Below are 20,701 nucleotides of genomic sequence, written 5' to 3'. Positions count from 1 at the left end.
TCAATCTCTCCCTCAGACTTCAAGAGATTATTGAAAGGCCTAACACAGCCCTGATCTACAAGTGAGTGGGTGATTCCGCACAGCGCCTCACACCAGGACTTGGAAAAAACCTCCAGATCTTCCATTTTGTTCCATCTGAACCAAACCCATGTTTTTCCTCTGCACTTGACTGAAAGTATAGAAAGGCAGTAATAGTAAAATGCAGGATGTAGTGCTCAAAATGCCCCTTTCAGGCCCTGGCTCACTAATGTGGTCTTCCTAGTTAAGACTTTTCATGTTGCAAGTGGAAACTTTATGCAGCTATGGCAAATGTATGTGGCTTTTTGTCTCAGAATGGGTGGATTAATTCTCCTCCACTTTTTACTCATGAATCATAAATGGATGACATTTCAGTTTGAAGTTATCAATATTCCCATAGGTTAAGTTTAAGCCTTTAGATACTTACTTGTTACACCTCACACTTTGGTGAAGGTAATCTTTAAGGTGAAAAAGCAACTGTTCTTCCTTATGATTCGTAAAGAATGCCTAAAAAAAATCCCTTCTCTTTTTTCCTCTGTTTCCTATTTCTCCCTTTCTTCCCCCCACCTTTTTCATATCTGAATTAAGAACGTAAAATCTTGTCTTTCAAGAGATTTTGTAGTTGATTCCAGAGCAGTGAACAGCTGGACTAGGAAATATCTTCATCTGTTGAATGAGTGAAGCTGCTGGATCTCTCACATGCATCCCTGCAACTGGTTATTGGGCTACAGTTAATAAAGACCAAAGAAAACAAAACAAAGATGATCACAGGAGTTTATGTTGCAGTGAACTGTGTGGGCAAGTCACTCCTCAAGCAAAATTCAGCTGGACTCTATGAGATCCCAAAGGTCCTCTGCAATAGCACGACTGCAGGACTATGGGCTGAATTTAATGTGGAGCCCATCTTCTAAATGCCTGGCTACCCGCAATTCCTTCAGCCACTTACTTGCATCAGATAAACAGATTCTCAGTGTCACTTTATATGAATAATAAGGTGTTGTAATTTAATCCCAGCCAGCAACCAAGTCTCACACAGCCGCTCACTCACTCCACCACCAGTAGGATCAGGGAAAGAATTGGAAGGATAAAAGGTAGAAAACCCATGGGTTGATATAAAGACAACTTGTTAGGGAAAGAAAAAGTAGCTCACACCAGCAAAGCAAAACCAGGAATTAATTAACTTCTTCCCATTGGCAGGCAGGTGTTCAGCGCCCTCCAGGAGAGAAGGGCCCCTCACAGGTAATGGTTACTTGGGAAGACAAACACCACCACTCCAAACATCCCCCCACCCCCTTTCTCCTTCTTCTCCCCAACTTTACATGCTGAGCATGATGCCATATGGTCTGGAATATCCCCTTGGTCACTTGGGGTCAGCTATCCTGGCTGTGTCTCCTCCCAGCTTCCTATTCATCCCCAGTATCCTCAATAGTGTGGCAGTACAAGCAGAAAAGGCATTGGCTCTGTGCAAGCTTGGCTGAGCAATAAGAAAAATATCTCTATATTATCAACCCTGTGTTCAGCGCAAACTGAAGACAGCCCTATACCAGCCTCTGTGAAGAAAATTAACTTACCTCAAACCAAAATCAGCACATAAAGAAAACTGGACATTAAAGCTTGCCTCTAACCTCGAGGGCTTCTTTCTTTCCCTGGTACTAAACTATGACAACTTATCTGATAGAACAATAAATATCATATTAGCACTTGCACTCAGTAGCATACTATAAGCCTCTTAGCACTTTATTTTGCTCTAAAAATACTGTTTCATGCCAATAAAATAGACTTATTTATGGTATTTGGCTAGAGATTCTTAAGTCCATACTTTTGCATGAAAGGAAAATATTTCCTTTTGCATGCAAATAAAGTATTTAAGGTAATGGCTTTATGAAGCAAAGAATGACACTTACTGTATTGACTCCTTTTTTCCGTCAAATATTTATGACAACAATAATACAGAAAAGCAACAGGACAGATTAGAACCAGGAGTCTTCCTGGTCATCCCATCAGCAAAAACAATAGACATGGTATTTTTCAAAAGAGTTGTTTTGTCCTCTTACAAGAGTCATAACCACTTTGTAGTCTTTAATAACAAGTTCAAAGATGGGTTCACCTTAACAAAAAGATGAATCTGGATTCATTATCCCATAGATCCCACAACAAAGCATATGCAGATATTTAATATGTGAAAAGCACTAACATTTTGGTTTTTTTCTGCCCTCCCTCCCCCAGGCAGAAAAATCACAGGAAGAAGGCAAGTTTCAGGAACCAAGATATTCTACTTGAACCAAAAAAATGTGGTTTATTACCATCTTTCCTTAAATTTATTCTTAGCTTTGATTCCGGTTCACTGTGTAATCTTGGACATGTCTCCAAGCTTAACTGCTAAGATGGATGGATGCCATGGACACATAAGTTGGGAAAGTTATCCAGGTTAGGGGACTTGTTTCAAACCCCCAGATTCTGCCATGCCTGAATCAGAAACTAGATTTTGAAATAGCCACTGGGAAAACATCCTGGCAGCAAAGCCATTCCCTGGAGAACTTACTTTGAAAGTGCAGGACAAGTTGCAGGAAAGAAAAGGAAATCTCTGTCCCAGCACAACTGCTTTGGCACAGTATGTGAGTTTTTCCACACATTCAGCCATGGCTGCACCTGAGCACAGCTACTGGGGTCTTTGGTTTCCTGTGATGGGGAAAATGTATTTTTAGAAATTAAATTTGGGGTGAGAAGGAAAGTAACTTAAAGAGTTGCTGCAAGGTAAAACTCTTGCTTCAGCTACAATGAAGAACAAGCCTGTCTGGCATCCTTCAAGAAAATCTCCACCTATAAGCTGCCATCTGGATACAAGCTGACCAGAAAAACACAATCTCCCTTCTCCTGAAACATGCAAGGCAATTACATGAGTCTGGATGTGAAGTTTACACTTCATACCCTATTCATCTACTAGGAAACAGCTTCCTTTGGCACACAGGCAACAGGAACAAGCTGGTTTCATATCAGGGTGTCAAAGAATTTGCTTCAGGTTGGACCATGAATGTTCATTCTTGATGCTGACAAGATGCCTTGAGAGCAGCTTCTTTCACACCATCTGCAAATGGTGCTACTGAATATACTGAATACTTTCCAGCACTGAGCCCAGGGGCACAGTTTGCATCTCAACATGGCCAAGTGAGGAAATTCTACTTCAGTATCCTAGACCAAAAGCACCACAGGTGCAGAAAGTTACTAAACACAAGCAGCTGCTTCATATAACATAAGGATACTTGAAAGGGGCACTGAAGGAAATTGAGTAACCATGTGTGGGTGTGAAACGTTGCATGATCATGGATATAGAAGAAGGAGGCCATATGAAACCAAATCAGATAGGGCTTCATGTCAGCAGTAAATTTGCCTGTTCTTACATGAAACATTTTAGGTGATAGGAAGAAAAACAGTGAATGTTAACAGGGATTTTACACCAGGACTTCAGCCTCCACAGACTGTTACCTACAATTTTTAGTAGAGCTACATCATCCTATACTCATAGAGGATAAGTTTCTGACTTATGAGGAAAACTTTTGATTTTTTTTTTCTTAATGCAGTTTCTCCCAGCAATTGTTACACTCAAGAAGTGAGTGAGTTCACTTCAAATCCTGAGCATTGGAGGCTGCTCGTAGTGACAGTCCCACATTCAAAACCACAATACTGTGTTGAGTTCAACCTCTGTTTGCATTTCAAAGAATCATGGACTGGTTTGGGTCAGAAGGGACCTTAAAGATCACCCAGTTCCAACCCCCCTACCATGGGCAGGGACAACTTTTTCACTAGACCAGGTTGCTCAAAGCCTCACCCAACCTGGCCTTGAACACTTCCAGAGATGGGGCATCCACAGCTTCTCTAGGCAATCTTTTCCAGTGCCTCACCTCAGTGTCAGTAAAGAATTTCTTTCCGATATCGAACCTAAACCCACCCTCTTTCAGTTTAAAACCATTACCTCTTGTCCTATCACTACAACCCTTTGTAAAAAATACCTTCCAGCTCTCTTGTGGACCTGCTTCAGAAACTGGAAGGCTGCTCTAAGGTTTACCTAGAGCCTTCTCTTTTTCCAAGCTGAACAACTTCCACTCTCTCAGCCTGACTTCATAGGAGAGGTTCTCCAGCCCTCTGATCATTGTTGTGGCCCTTATCTGGACTTGTTCCAACAGGTCCCTTCTTTATATTGGAGGGATCCAGAACCGACCTTGCCTCACTTCTTTTGATGCCGCCCAGGACACTATTGGTCTTCTGGACTCCAAAAACATATTGCCAGGTCATGCTGAGTTTCTTGCCAACAACACCCACAAGTCCTTCTCCTCAGGGCTGCTCTCAATCTATTCTCCACCCAAGCCTATTTGTGCCTGGGATTGTCCCCACTCAGGTGCTGGACTCTATACCCAGCCTTGAGCATCACGGGGTTCGTACAGTGCCATCCCTCAAGGTTCTCAAGTCAAGGTCCTTCTGGATGGCATCCCCTCCTTCCAGTATGTCACCTGCACCACACAGTTTGGTGTCGCTGGCAAATTTACTGAGGCCGTCCTCAATCCCACTGTCCAGTCACCGACAAAGATGGCTCGAACACCAACCCCTAACACCTCTTGTCACTTGCAGATGTTGTGGAATTAAATGCTTTGCTCCTATTTTTTTTCCGTTCCTATGTAACAATATTTCAACGCAAAGACTAGCACAGTATGATGTATGTTTACACAGTTGTATTTGAATATTTTTATATATAAAAGTTAACTAAAGCCAAAGTGAAAATGACTGATAAAGATCTTTCTCTTTCCTTTGTATTGCTGCCATCAATACTGTAAGTTGTTTCTTAAATACTAGCCAAAAAATTTCTGCTTCTTTAGGAACTAGTCAAACCTGTGCTCCTGGCTTTCCAGTAAAAATTGTCACATGTTAGGAGACTCACATCTTCTCAGATCCTCCTGCTACCTCTTGTCCATCATTATCCCAGATTAATGCCTGTACCTCCTTTGTTCTGCAACGGCCTTTGCTGACAGTTCTCCAAAAAAGTATTTTGCTCTACCGTGTGTTGAGAAATGCATGCCAACAACCATCCTTCTCATTTCAGTTACCACAGAGGAGCCACATCATGCCGTTCTCTCTGGGTCATTTGTGCAATGTCAGGTAAGGCAGGATGTGACTCAGCCATGACTGGGTTCAGAAGTAGGACTCTGAAATCTTCTGGTTTCAGTTTACTTTGGGAATTCTTTGGACTGGCAGAAAAAGGAAAGTGAACCAAAAGAAAAGTAGTGATAGATGCTCTAAACCTTAGTCTTCTACAAAGATCCCTTCTACATGGATCACTTCCTCAGAAGGCATTGATTCTGTAGCCCTCTGAAAGGTAAAGGAGATTAGGGAACCTGATTTTCCCTCTCTTTCTATTCCCATTTTTTCCCAGTTCCACAGAAGAAATTCTCCTTTCCTCCAGCTCTAGGCTGTTTAACATTAGAAAGCAATTGTTCTGTCAGAAGCACCTGGAAAAATTCTTCCCAGACAGCAGATGCTATCTCCTCTTTCCCTTCTAGAGAGGGTGGCTTTGAAACCACCTTCTCATGAACCAGGCCTCAGCCTCCACCTTTGCTTTGAGACAAATCCTCGTTATACTTTGCCTAAGGATGTCCTGTGCTCTGAAGGATGGCTTGAGGCCTTCACAAAAGCCAGAGAACCTTGCTTAGCATTCCTAATCTCAGAGATACATACAAGCATACACTGAAGTTCTGATCAAGGCCATGGAAGGCTGCATCTCTTATGCATTTGTAATTATAATGTCAAACCATAAGGCACACCTGTTCACATTCCTTTAGCCTGGAAAGTCACTTTTTCCTAATATCACAGCCTCTCCTACACAGTGTGATGAACGTGAATGAATTTAATAGCACCAAATTTCATAGAACTGAACTGAACCTTGCATGAATTGTATATGGATGCCAGATACAGCCACATTTTAATCCTCTGCTATTCATGCAAGCAAAGAGCATATGCCTTTATCAATTCTATTAATCCAAACCAATCTTTTCATGGAATACTTGGTATTAAGAGATATTTATACTCAAAAAAAGGAAAATTATATGTTTCTTTTCCATATATTTTTTTATCTCACTGGGTCCCTCCCATTACGTTTTCTTAGACTGACATGACTCGCAAATGGCCCTGCAAATATGATTCTCCCACACAGACCTACTTGCACAAGTGGACCCCCTAAACAGTGCAACAGATCCAAAGAGGGGACAGAATGACCAGACAGGAAATAAATCAGAAGCATATAATAACCTTTTAGGACAATTCTCACAGTTTTTCCAGATAAACATGTCTGATATGAGCACTTCAATCATGCACAGATAGATGACACATTTGTGTGTGGGCAGAGGATGAAATTGGGTGTGGACTGCGTGCCTCTGCAACAGGCACAGTGATAGGTCTAACTCAGCACCAGAGGCCCTGAGTCATCTGTTCAGAGCTTAGAGTTCTTCATCATTCCCTTTATCACATGGAAAAATCCTGGCTGGATTGCCTGAAAATTTTTCCTTGCTGGCTGGGGCCCATCTGAGAGAAAGGCCAACAGCACAGCAGGATTTAGACACACTTGGAAACCCTCTCCAAAGTCCACTGATTCATGTGAAGGGATTGTAAACCCCCACAATAACACCGAGCACTCAGAACAGCTGTTTTGCTTCTTTCATCCTTCTACAGAATGAGCATAGGTGAAAATAAACAGGCTTGTAAGTATCTTAAGTGACACTTGAAGGATTGAGCTCAGAGGCAATTGAAAAATCCAAGCATTTAACCCAGTGTATGGAAGTGTGTAGAGAAAAAGCAGTCTCTAGTTTTGGGCAATGATCACCATGATCACCACAGATGCTGACAGTGAGTAAACATCTCTATATTCTGAAATCATGTCCAGCATCAGTTTCACATTTTCTTTTTCCTGCCTTTTCAACATAAATTGGTAAATTAGCTACATGCCAGTAAACCCAGTGGCATGATGGCACAGATGTACTCCCTTATTTTCAAAGCAAAAACATAACTACAGCCAATCTTAACAGCCTGAGCCAAAGAAAACCACAGAAAACCTTATGAAGACATGGCAATATCACACAATAACACCACAAGTAAGATAGCTGCTGTGGCTTTACTTCTTGTACCACCTCATAAGACCATGGCAAAAATCTGGTATATATAAATATTCCTGCTGTAGGCAGGAAGAAAAAAAAATTATTACTGCATAATTTCCAGATGCAGGTCTTGACCACTTCATATATGCAGTCAAGTGAGAAGCATTATAGGAGAGGTATTATGTATAACAGAGGAATTATATTACCAACACCCCTAACAAGAGAGGGGAAAAGGTGGTGCTTGTTAGAATAGGTATTGTTCCCAATTCTCCACCAACAGATAAAACTTACACATGCTGTGGCAAGAGCAGGTTGCAGGGGATGAGCAACCAGAGGAGTGGCTAATTAGCCCCTCTAGTCGAGGAGTAGCTGATTAAATGTGCCAAGTCCAGGGCTCTAGGCTGGAGGTCAAGCCCATCTTTATGTCCTGTCCTCCTGCTTTTGTTGTCATTTAGAACTGGCTTCTGCATGAGTAAAACCTTTGAGATCAGATCTGCTAGATAATGTTGGTATCTGACTCTCCTCTTAACATCTGGCTTTATAGAAATCTAAATTGGTAATCAAGTTCTCAGAGAATGGTTTGTCTGTTGAAGAAAGCAAAATTTCTATTACAGTTTAGAGAGCTTATCTCCTTCCTGCCTAATGCAGGATTTTTTTTTTTTTTTTTTTTTTGAAACAGCTGGAGACCACCACCACCATGGGAAACTGGGAAGTGAACTGGACGATCTCTGAATCTAACATAAATCACAGTTTCTGTTCTCTCAAAAAAGCATGATCAAATGATTAACAATGAGAGTGAACCATAACTGAGACATAGGCTGATCCCAGAAAGTGAGTCAAACCCAAAAGTTCACCAGCACAGATCTTTATATCGATACCAAGGATCAATTTGGTCAGAAGGTTCCTAAAACAGAAGTCAGGGTGAATGACTAAAATCTGGGTAGACAAGATCCTGCAGCAGCCATCAGATAAAATCAGTTAAAAATGCAGTTTGTTACAGAAGTAAACCAGCTCCCTACATGTCCCAACAATGGTACCCCCAAAAATGCAAGCCCCAGCTGCATGTAAATAGACAGTTCAGTTCTTCACATACACCCTGGCTGCCTCTCATTAGCATGAAGCCTACATGTATTATCATGGTTTGTAGAGGTCTGACAACAGAAGCCCAAGCAATGTTATCTCAAGGATTCCTTGTGCCCCCCAGGCGCTCTCCGTGCCCTCCACTGTCTGTGTGCAGCAGTTGGACCATGAGCTGACTGCAAAGGGAGCCTTTTGTTCTGTTTGCAGAAAACGTGTGAGTGACGACAGCAGCAGGAATAATAAATATAAATGGTATTACGCACACATGCAAACATCCCTGCGGAAAATTCAGCCATAGGGTGAATACCAAAATTTTACTTGTCACTTAGCTATTTATAAAGTCAAAGAGACTCAGAAATAGCAAAAAATACTTATCCTTGCCAAAAACGTCTCCCAGAGTGGACAGCCCCAGGGGCTGAGATCTGAGCTCTGCTCCAAACAGCAGTGGTACCTCCCCAGCGGGGAATTCCCAAAACAGGAAAGATACCCCAGAGCTGACACAAAGCCAGGAGATTTGGCTCCCACGCCAGACTTCCTCCAGCTGTCAAGACAAGTGTGTCATGGTTAAAAAACCTGCTGTACTCTCGCTATTTCCTGCTCAAGCTGTGGCAGGATGGGCAATGACAAGAGGAGCTCAAGGGCTCTGTTGAGCATCTCTGGCCCGAGATCAGAAACACGCACCCAGCCCCATCCTCTCCAGTGGCATCCAGAACAGCATGGTATTGCATACAAGGTCTTTTATCAGTCCCTATAAGCCTTCTACCACCCTTTTTGCAGTAATGCTTATATATGGCATTACTCAAGAGTTCATCTGTCGCTCTGCTGGCTGCACTCCTCCTTGCCACCACTCCCCTCAGAGCCATACCTGTGAATTACCTTTTGCTTCCAAGGTGTAAGAAACATCCTTTTGGGGTCAGCACCCTGCTGGAGATTACGAGCATGCAAACTGAAGCTTTAAACAAGTCCATGCATCACTGAGGTTGTATCTTCAAGGGATGGGGTAAGCCCTGAGGAGGGGTGATTTTATCTGCTGATATAAGAGTGGGCAGAGAGAGATCTGCAAGCTGTCCCAGGCCAGTATAGACACAAGCTTTAAAAGTCCCATGTGGTTGAATGATTCATGGCTGATCCCTACCTTGCCTGTCAACACTCACCATTGCTTTACATCCATACCATTGCTAGAGCACAACTGAAGACCACAAGAAGGGGTAGAAGTGAACAATGTTAATTTAGAACACACTACAGCTCACTCAGCTCTTGTTGCAAAACTTGTGCGAAACAGAAAATCTTGAGGCAGTGGATATTTTACAACTTCCTAAAATAAAACTTAAACATAATTCAAGTCTTTTTTTTTTTAAATCACCTGCAAAAGAAGAATTAATTGGAGGAGCACAAACTGAATGCTAGCAGGCTCTCAAAAACCTTCATTGGGTTCTTTTGCACCCAAGTCTATTAAAAAAAATACATGCAAATATATGCATAGGAAGCAATACTTAGATGCACATTTCCACACATGTGTATAAATATTCAGTAGAGTGCTCCTCTACTGTGGCCTCCTTTTAAATACAGCATCGCTTTAAAATCCTTCATGAGTTGAGATGCAGACCCAGCTTACCTTCCTACTTCCCAGCTTCTCTTCACCTTTTGAAACCGAATCCTCCTTGCTGTCTCTATGGTGACAGTGACGTCCACGTCCTCCTGATGAGATGGCTGCTGGCACGCACATCAGGTGCCAGAGCAAATCCGTCAGCAATAGAAACCTCTCCAGCTCCTCCATGGGATGCTGTTCTCCAGAACTCAGACAAACAACCTGGTAAAGAAAACAGTGCTAAGCCACCAACCTATACCCAAAAGACTGGGTAACTGGGTCTAAATATGGGGTCAAAATATTTTTTTTATTTTTCTCTTCAATAATAATTACTGCTACTTAGGAAATAAATGTGATAACAATGCTATTGAAGAGCATATCTGAATAACCTCCACAGAATGAACTAATCAAAGGTGATTTCTGCCAGAGGGTTTGACAGTGAGAAGATACTTGCATCATGAAGCAGAAGTAGCTGATAAGCAGCATGATGAAAACCTCCTGCAATGTCCGTCCACCTGGCACACAGAACCAGCAGTGACAGAAGGATGTTTCTTGGCACATGGTTAGCAGAGAGAGGAACAAGAGGGGAGATTTTTATCAAGTGCTAAGTGAGAAGCACCAGGTGGGACCTGCAAAGGTGTGTCTTTCAGATAGCCACAGAAGGTGGCTCCAGTGACTTTCTCTCCTTAGGAGAGACACAGTGAGTCACTGGGGTTGCAGAACATCAGCTGTTATGTATACCCCTTGTTGTATTTTATGGTGTTCAACAACCTAGCTATTAAAGCACAACCCCATTGTAACCTGCTGTCCTGTAGCATCCTATAGGCACAGCAATGTTCAGTCCCCACTAGCTCGTCCCTTCTGACAGCCTAGATGGGGAAATATGTGCCAGGGAAACAGCTTTGGCTTTCTGCCACAGTCCACTGCCAGCACCAGCTGATACTGCACACACTGTAGATGCTCTAGGTTGTTTTTATATTCAACTGACTTTCTGTAAGTTTGCAGCTGAAGGTCACTGTTCTGTGTCACTGCAACCCTGCTCCTCAATGCAGGGAGAGGAGATGAAGGAGGAGATGAAGGTGTTTGTGGAAACAGGCCTTGCCTTGAGGATTTTAACCGTGCAAGAAACTCTGCTGCAATCAACTAACTCACAATTCTTCTCTGATAAAGTCATCTGCTCAAAACTTAAGGGTACTATTTAATTCAGATAAATATTTGGAAAATTAAATACAGACACTGATTAGTTCCATATTTCCCTAAGCTTTCATGTCCTTTTTCACTGTTCAGACAAAAAAAATAGTCCATCATCCTAAAGATGAAGATTGCAATGGCCAAGCATGTTAGGAACAATCCAGAAAAGTAATAAATACAATAGTTTATGACTAAAACTTGCATTTCTGTAATGAATGCTAAAGATCTAGTCCCCAGAGTGGGTTACTGATGTACCATATCCAGTATTTTGGTTTTTTTCCTTGTGTTTTCTTGTTCTTATTTATCTATCACCTCTTTTCTAACACTTGGTTTGTATATGCTTGGAATTAGAAAGTACTTGTTGCTCTGCATGCTGCCCTTCTCATGCTTGGTTGCTGGGCCCTGCCTAGAGACTTTTGATGCTACAATAATATAAAAACAAAGCAGTTTGAGAGGAAATACTAGGAAAGTCCAAAACAAGACTTAGTTGCATATTTAACCCCCAAGAAGTGAGAACTGTATCCAAATGATGCAATGCCTCAGTCTGCATAATTAGTAGGCACAGAAATTATCTTTTGATCCAAAGTAATGGAGCTTTCTCTGTATTTTCCTCCTCATGGGAACACCAGTTATAGTTGTGCTGCAGCAGCCAGATTTGTGTTTAAACAACCACAACAGAAGCAGAACCACTGAAAGATCTGTTTCTCCTGGTTCCTATAGGATTAATTTCTATTTTACAGCAATGAGATATAAAAAGCATCCCAATCAAACCTCAGGGTGCCTAGGTCACTGTAATAAGCAGGGTTGTATTTCCTGATGTCACTAGAGTTGCACAGGTGCCTGTAAGTCCCTTTCCATCAGGGACTACAGAGAGCTCCAGCAATGCAACAGAGAGAAGCAAAGGTCATTTGGGCAGGTCCATCAGCCAAAGGAGTACTGGAAAGACCCAGGAAACCAAGGCATAACTTAAAACATTCCTTCTCCAGTCCCCAGAGTTTAACAGCAGAAGGTGACCACAGGGTGCAGCAGTGTCAAGGTGAGAGCATGCAGAGCTGCTCCACAGTAAGAGCAGGTTCCACTGAAAGTGAGACTATCACAGTGCACTGCAGGACAGAGATCAGTCTCCAAGGGCTGACCTCTAACTCGCATAAAAGTTTAACAGGAAAAGCACCACCAGAAGAGGACCAGGCTTCAAAGTAACTGACTAACCAATGAAAGGTAAACAGAAGTTTTAAACAGAGCATCCCAAACAAAACCTTTGATACAATAATTTTGTGTACAAAAACAAAACCTGATACCTGTGCATGTACACTGTAAAAAGAAATCTCAAGAGGTTTTATATTTGGGCTTATTGAGGCTACAAAGCGATCTTTCAAAGAGACTCCCTTCTCAATCTGCATCCATTTTGTATTTCATAGGTATTTAAACATTATGCTATCTAGACTTCAGGATTTAGGTCTCATAACATTAATAATGCACATGGTTAAGCATCATGTATTTCATACTGCAACTATATACACTGTTGAGAGCATTTTTTTGTATTCTGTGGCCATATCTGACTGATGACTTTTAGGATTTTTTCATCTTTCGTCTTGTATCTGGCTTTTTGCTGTTTTCATGCTTTTAAAGTTTCTAATGGCAACATTTTAACACACTTCTAATTGGAAATGCACAATAATAATTAAAATAGGGTGGGTTTGTTAATATAAAAAAGGCTATAATTATGCCTTTTGCTTTGTCTGACAAAGCTATGATTTTTACCAAAACACATGACCAACCCTCGGGTGGTCTATTCACAGCAAACAATGTATTGTCCTGGGCACACAAGACAGACAAGATGTTATTTAATTGAGACTCAGACTTCATTTACTTAACTTCTATGGAAACTACCAGCAATAACTTGCAGAGGATACACCATTATTTCTTCTTTCACCAGCTCAGCATCATCAAAGGTTGCCATTATCAGCTGCTTCTTTCTCATGCACTCGGTTGCATGAGACACTACAGCTCTCTTTCTATAAGGGTTAAAAAGCCAGAGGGAAGAGGTTGTTTCCTCATTACATCAGACATACAGAAATACACAAAATCTATTGCCACGTTCTCCAAAAGATTTCTTTCCTGAAGTCCAACCTTAGTTCTCAAGACAGTGAAAGCTTAGAGCCTGAAGCCAGATAAATAATTAGAAGATGAGCAGCTCCTTACCTAAAACAGGTTAAAAATTCCATCTCTACAATCACAAAGCAGTCCTCCACCATTTCTGGATAGCTTTGATATCAGACATAATAATATGAAGCTAATTCATGATTTCCACCATTTTCAGAGTCAGAAAGGTTTGTAAGTGACCATCAAAATCTGCTCAGATCAGTCTAGCACAAAGGCACTTCAAAGCAGTTAGCTCTGAAAACATCATTTTCATAAGAGGAGAGTTTGAAGACATGTGCTGTTGAACCTATCTGTTTGAACAATTACTGGGGGATTTTAAGTTGGATTGCACTACTGCACAGAAAAAATGGCCAAGAGACACAAACAGGTGATCTCCAGGCTTTTCAATGAATAGTCCATTTTCATGGAAATTGAGAGCCGAGTGAAGTGGGACGAGCGGCAACCAGACGAGTTGGCATGATAAGGGAATAAGCTCACCAAGGCAGCCATCAAAATCTCTTTGCTCTGCTTCCCTGGAGACTCTACCAGTTCCTGGGATCACTCCCCCCACAGCTGCCCATCATCCTTCTGCTTGCAAATCTTACTCTGCAACTGTTGCACCACACGCCTGGGCAGGACAATTGCAGCTCATGTCTCCCTTGAGCAGAGGGCAAGTTGGCCATATCCATCTCATCCAACAGCTGTGCTCCCCTCAGTTTGAGTCTGCAGAGCCAGGGCACCCATGACAGCCTGTGTTTGTCCTACCTGCAGTGACACCAGTCCACTGTGATGTGCTCTGTCCAGCAATGCCTGTTTCTTCCTGTCAGGAAAATATGCACACTCCATCCAGGAGTCAGCAGAAAAAGCAGCATGTAACCAGTATGGATATTCAGACATGTAGTGGCTAAAGCCTAAGCTCAAATTCTGAGTCAATATGATGACATGGATTGTCCACAGCTCCCAGTTGTTCCCCAAGTGTTTGGCATCTGTCAAGTGTGCTTGTATTTCACAGGACAAACTCAGAACAAGCACATGTATCCACACAATTACGCCTGCCCATAAGAACTCAGATGTAACACATTTTCCCATTCCAGTATTATTGAAGAAACATTTCATTTTCAGTTGTGTTTTCAGAAGGCTAACAAGGGGCTCATGAATACATCAAAGCAAAGTCATATTATTCATTTACAACAAATGTTTCTGATTTCATTCCCTCTGACCATTCAGACAACACTTTATTAAAAAGCTAGAAAAAAACTCTAATGTTTTTCAGGACTACCTCTCATAACCCTAGGTCCTGATCTATTTCGCACAACACAATTTGCAGATTATTCACAGGACATGAAATGGAGCACAGGTTCCAGCTCTCTGGAAACCCAAGGTCTATCAGGAATCCACCTTCCAGCTGAGATGGAGCCATCTCCAGCAAATGCAATCAGCTATGAAAACAGTGGGAAGTACACTGCTCTACATGCATTGAAAATATATACCCTTAAGGGTCTCACACAAACTACACCTTTGGTTGACTTCTGAATGGAGTCTCCAGGTGGTTAAAATACTGGCATTGCATTATTTATGGTGATTGAAATGCATCTAAGTAGTGCTTAGCAATAGAATTTACACAAAGACACTTGATGGAAAAAATACAGGGGGGGGGGGGAGGGGAGGAGGCTGTTTACAAAACAAGTTACAGTAATAAAGCTGCTAGGCTGAGCCAAGAGACCTCTTAGTTAATCATTTATTCCGCAGTTTGACAATATTTACAAAGGTTTTTACATGAATTATTTACTCAAGCTTTTATAACTTGTAACGTACTGTACACAAAACAGCAAAAACACATTAGAGCTACAAACCTGGGAACATACAGTTATGCAATGACAGATGGTGGAAAGGGCTCTGACAAAGGGAAGTTTACAACTAACACAAGCAACAGCCTTTTCTATCTGTCATCAATAAAGGGCTGAGGACTAGCAGGAAAATGTGATTCAAGGAAACAAGATGTTTTTTCAAAAGCTACATTCTTTGTGATTGCTGGATTTGGTTATTTTAAAAGGAGCCTTTTGTTTTGAGTGTCTAATTCTAAGAATTACCATTTCAGTGAGTTACCACTAACCAATGAAAGGCTGTATAGCACAAAAGCCAGAGTTTACATGAAGGAAACCCTGCATTTCTGCTGCTTAGCCTTTGAGCTTTCGGTCAACTCAAGTGATACTGTGTATGTATCTAACAAGTTTGCCCAGAGACACCACATATATTAGTGCCTGTATCAGGAAATTTTGTGCACAATACTCTGGGAGAGACATTAATTTCCCAAGACATTTATAAGTGAGATAAAAGAAGCAGAGTACAAGGACATAGGGAAAATTTGCAGACCCTATATTGAAGATGGAGAACAGAGACAAACGCAATACTTGATGTGCAGCAAAGAGCCCTCAGCACCTGGAACTCTCTACACAGGACAGGCTCATCCATCCCTATCTCTTACTGCCCAGCATCGGTGAACAAAACAATGGCTTTTAACATCAGTCACTTTTCATGCTATGAAAAACTATATTTAGGTTAGGTGTTAGGAAGAAATTCTTTACTGTGAGTGTGGTGAGACACTGGAGCAGGTTGCCCAGAGCAGCTGTGGATGCCCTACCCCTGCAAGTGTTCAAAGCCAGGTTGGATGAGGCTTTCAATCACCTGGTCTAGTGGAAGGTGTCCCTGCCCATCGCAGGAGGCTGAAACTAGATGACCTTTAAGGTCCCTGCAAACCCCATCCATTCTATCACTCTATGATTACACTTCAGCCTGGTCTCCATCTGCCAAAAATTTAAAAGGAACGGAACCCCACCCCCTCACTAACCAAGTCACAGGATTTGCTGGTACCATCACAGCATATTCAGCCTTTCTCTCTCAACTTGGAACCCCAGGCAACACACCACCACCTCTGTGCTACTCCCTGATGGAAGGCAAAGGGTATCCCCACACCCAGCCATATAGTACAGGGAGTTGTAGAGGTATAATAAAAAAACCTATCCCTAGAGAAAACTCTCTTGGGGCACAGCAACCATCACACATCCTCCTCCCATCTGTCATTCAGGTTGGAATGTGGCATACAAGGGACCTACTCCTCCTCATTGACTTGAGAACTCACAGATGTTTAAGATGAGAGGCAGGCTGCAAGGATGAGCTCTGGACAGCTGGGATCAGTGAGACCAAGGCATGAAGCCTAAAAGCTGAGGCTTTAACAGACCCAAAGGAAGCCATTACCTGTGCAGACAGCACAGATGAAGCTGTGGCTATTAACACTAAGGAGTCAGGGTGTTGTCTGAAATGCCTGAAAGGGGCACTCAAAAGAAGGAAGTAGAAATGTCACACAGCCAGCATCTTGATGTCCCCTACAACAGTGAAAACAGGAAAAAAAATAATTTGTTATCTCACTTTTCTAAAAAATCTTTTCCCAAAGAAACTGCAGCTCAGGACTTCATTTTTTATTAGTCTTTTGTCCACATTACCAATTACTACCAAACTTATGGTCTGAACTATTGAGCTAAGGTTTCAAAGCATGAAACAGAATAATACACCAGGACATTCCAGTGCCAAGAAAAAAAAACAGACCCAGGTGAAAGAGTAAGATGGTAGTAGGAAACACCAAACTACAGTTATAAATGTAGCAGAAATGGAAACGATTCTTTGTCTAGATGAATTACAGAACTAAAGTCTGGATGCAGCACAGGTGAAACACTGTGCCACAGATTGTACAGCAGAGGTTGTGGTTAGGCAGTCTGATGACTTATTGCCAATTCCTACAGAGGCAACAGCCACTATCTTATTCTGCCATGTCAAATCAACCTTTGACGCACAGCTGGAATAGCAAGCATGAGCCCAGATACAGTTACAATAAAACTAGAAATAGTACATAAGAAGGAAAGCAAGATCAAAGATACTGAATTGTTTCTGTCTAAGAAACAATTAGATAGTCTGGAATTCTTTGACTGCAAAACAGATCTGAGGGGGCATCTGACAGATCTATAAAACAGCAGGAGGTTTGGAAAAAAGAGCATTGCTCACTATTTGTTGCAATGCAAGAACTATTGGTCACCCAATGAAATAATCAGGTAGTAGATCTGAAATAGAGAGGAGTACTTCCTGCACGTGGCATGGTTAAATACTCGTGTCACAAGATATTGTGGCTAACACAAGTTTACACAGGCTTAAAAACAGGCAAAATCCTTCCTGGAAGAGAAGCCCAGCAAAGCCTTTGAACACACACATATTACCACTTGCTAAGGGAGTCCCTAAGATTAGAAAAACACATTGAGGAAAAATTTTGGAGATGCCAGTTGCTGTTAGCACTTTTGCATGATGAGAAGCCAAGGAGCAGCGCTGATTGTGGGGCTAATTTGATTTTCTCGAATGTTCACTTTAGTCCTTTTCAAAGTGAAGATGGAATGAGTAGGAGGAGTTGGATGGTCTGCACAAGTTCAGATCAAAGGAGGGCAGAAAGCACAATTCTCCAAGTTGGCTACCTAAACCATGAAATTTAAGATGATTTCTAGAACTATGTCTGTGTTCAAAAAAGACTATAAAGATATTCAAATGCACTGTAACTAGAGCAGGTGAAAAAAAGAAAGAGGAACTGGACAAGAAAACATCCACCAGATCTCCATTTTGCTAACAAGACAAAGCTTCATTGAGAGACTGTCAGGTAAATTACAGAAAGCTCCAATCACCAGCAAAGTTCACAAGCTTCACTTCATTTTCCTTCAAGTCTTAGTATGCTGTAGGTCTAATAGCAATGGATTTTTTATTTTTAATTTTTTCCCTCCTTTTTGACACTTCCAGTTAGGTTTTCCTCCTGCTGGTTTCTGAGGATCATTCCCTGGAGACAGACGTGTATCCTCACCCTTATTAACAGCTTTTGAAATATTGCCACTATTCTTGGAAGCTACGCTATTGACTGAACTGCTCCGGAGTCCATTCCTGATATCTGGACATTTGTCCCTCAGAGAAGTTACCACTCCTGGGTACTCCTCATCTACATGATGGAGAGAGATATAAATGTGATTTATATGAGGACAAAGCATGCAAAGCATCCACAGATCCACAGCAGAAGGATCTGAAACTTTATACTGCTTTCAGTGGAAGCTGCAGATGGTTACCACTGACTTCTCTTAAGTGAGGTAAGAGAGTCACATAGATTAACAAATCACATGCCAAGGGGCTGCACAACACCAGAGACTTCTCCAAATGCTCCTTCAGCCTGAAGGTGTCAAGACAAACCTCAGCTCACTAATTTTTAATATGTGAGTGCTTCAGAAAATTGAGCATACCTGTGAAAATAAGGTATTTTCAGGTTGAGTTTTGAAAGAGTGGGTGTATGAGAAACAGGATTTAAGTTTAGCTGGTATCAGACCAACTGGTGTCAAAAATCACCTAACATGAAACAATTTTTGTGAGGTGAAATTCTTACCCAGTGACTGCCACAGGATGTAAACATAGCCAGAGACCCAATAAGATTTTTTTTTCTTTTTTTTCCCTGTTAGTAAACTTCTGTTCATGTATGCATTTCAGATAAAGCTCTTAATAGTTACCACCTAACACTCTCACAAGACTGGTTACAAGGGAATCCTTCATGACTTACGATTATAAATGCTAGGACCAATGCCACTGATTTGGCAGGAGGACACATGTACTTCTGTGTTCAAATAATTACTCATTACAGAGACTGCTCCTAACACAACACAGAATCAAATTAAATAATACCAGTTTGCAGTAGCAGGCTACCCATAATTGATCTAGAGTAGGTGTTGGTACACTGCATTTCTGATTGTTGACATTTTAGACATAACTCTGGGTTCTTTAAATGAATAAAATGTTACATCTCACGTAAAACCCTTTTTTTATCCCAAGCTGGACTGCAGGGATGTTTTAATCCCAGTGCAGTCAAAAGGAATGGAATTTTCCAAGAGATTTTAATCCTGTAAATAATGGTTTCATCAAGAACCATACACGACTCCACAGGGAACTCTAAATATTAAGATTGGTAATAAAATCATTGGTTGTTCCAAGCTATTCAGCATATCATGGAGCCCTAAAAAGTTAATGACAGTTAGTTAAGCTACAGATGGAGCAAACATTAGCCAGTTTGTTGAAAATTGTGTTGAAAACAACACTTCACACTGTGGGGGAACAATCCTCAAGTACTGAAATGAGCCTTTTTGATCACTAACTTCTAATCACAGTAATAAATTTTTTGTGAGGTCTAACAGTTAAGGGTTTTTGAATGCATAACAATGACTCAAAAAAGTCCTAACAGGGGCACTGTAATTCTTAAAAGTAAAGCAAATGATTGGGCCTCTGGATTTCAAATCTTCCAAATTTACTAGAAAGTGGCCCAGATAACTTGAAAGTTTAAAGCAATCTTTTGCTTTGTGCCTTTTGCTGCCCCTGGGCACTTTGGGTCCCCTTGACACCAACCAGACACTGCTTCCACAAACCCACTGGTTCCCTCAGCCAGTGGGAATGGGCATCCACCAGCAAGGGGGCTGGCAGGTGACAGCAAGGAGTGCTGGTGAGATCCTGAAAACAGCAGCACAGCTAGAATTAGCTGGGACACAGCTGTTTAGTTGTAGCAATGCAGGCTCACACCAAAGGAGCCAGAGAAATTGTGGAGGGAGGGGAAGGAGGTCACCTGGTAGGCTTTCCTCATCTGGTTAGAAGAATGCTACATTTAAAGAAAAAGGAAAAAAAAACCAAACAAACAAACAAACAAAAAACAAACCAAAACAAAAAAAAACCCACCCACACCCACGTCAGAAGAAATGAAGCCCCACTGATCTTACCAAGTAGTTCATGGATAAGAATATCCCCTTCCACACAACCATGAGAAGGGATTTTTCCTGTTGCTGTGCAGAACAAAACCATGTCCAAACCCTTGATAGCTGTAGTGGTCCTTCCATCCCTCTAACAAATGCTTTGTTAAAGTGCAACACATCCAATACAAGCTGCTACCGCAGTAGTCCTATCACAGTATTCTTTCAAATACCTTATGAAACCAGTGAGGAAGTATTAGTCCCATAGCAAAAACATACTGTTAATGTTTTCTCTTCCTGAATTTTTCCATAGTTTTGAATACTTTTGACAGTTTAATAAGACAAGTAAATAGCACATTTTGTCTGCAGACACAGACGTGTTTTTTCACATTTTTACACAGACCTTCTTTTGTAGGAGCTCACTGAGTGTCCCAATGCATAGGAGGGAAAAGAGAGCTCCTTAACTTTTACATCTGCTTTCTCCAAGATTTCAAAATTTTCCTCATCAAAAATATTTTTTTTATCTGGTCTCCACAAAGCAAAACACTGATACCACTTCTATTTAAATGAGTGAAAGAAAAAAATTCAGTGACATTTTCAAACACTAGGCTTAGAAACTAATAATTTGTATTTAACAAAAAATGCCCATTAAAACTCCAGTTCCAAGATTATACAGAAGGTTTGTGTCACCTCTGCCAAAACACATTATCTAAGAATTCATTCCAAACAAATAGATTACATTTCCA

The 20,701-nt window shown here is 41.4% G+C and overlaps 1 protein-coding gene across 1 annotated transcript in view; it reads right to left on the bottom strand.

The window, feature by feature from the left end:
* The window catches only part of LOC119697541, a 177,535-nt gene extending 167,586 nt beyond the window's left edge, over positions 1-9,949 (bottom strand). Inside the window, exon 1 of the mRNA XM_038128415.1 lies at positions 9,850-9,949. The gene's annotated coding sequence lies outside the window, so the exon portion shown is untranslated. The remainder of the gene's footprint in view (positions 1-9,849) is intronic.
* Between the last annotated feature and the right edge of the window lie 10,752 nt (positions 9,950-20,701).

This window comes from Motacilla alba, chromosome 2 (genome assembly GCF_015832195.1).
Source record: "Motacilla alba alba isolate MOTALB_02 chromosome 2, Motacilla_alba_V1.0_pri, whole genome shotgun sequence".
NCBI lineage: Eukaryota > Metazoa > Chordata > Aves > Passeriformes > Motacillidae > Motacilla > Motacilla alba.
Note: the sequence above shows the minus strand (reverse complement) of the source record. Positions and strands in the feature narration are given on the sequence as shown.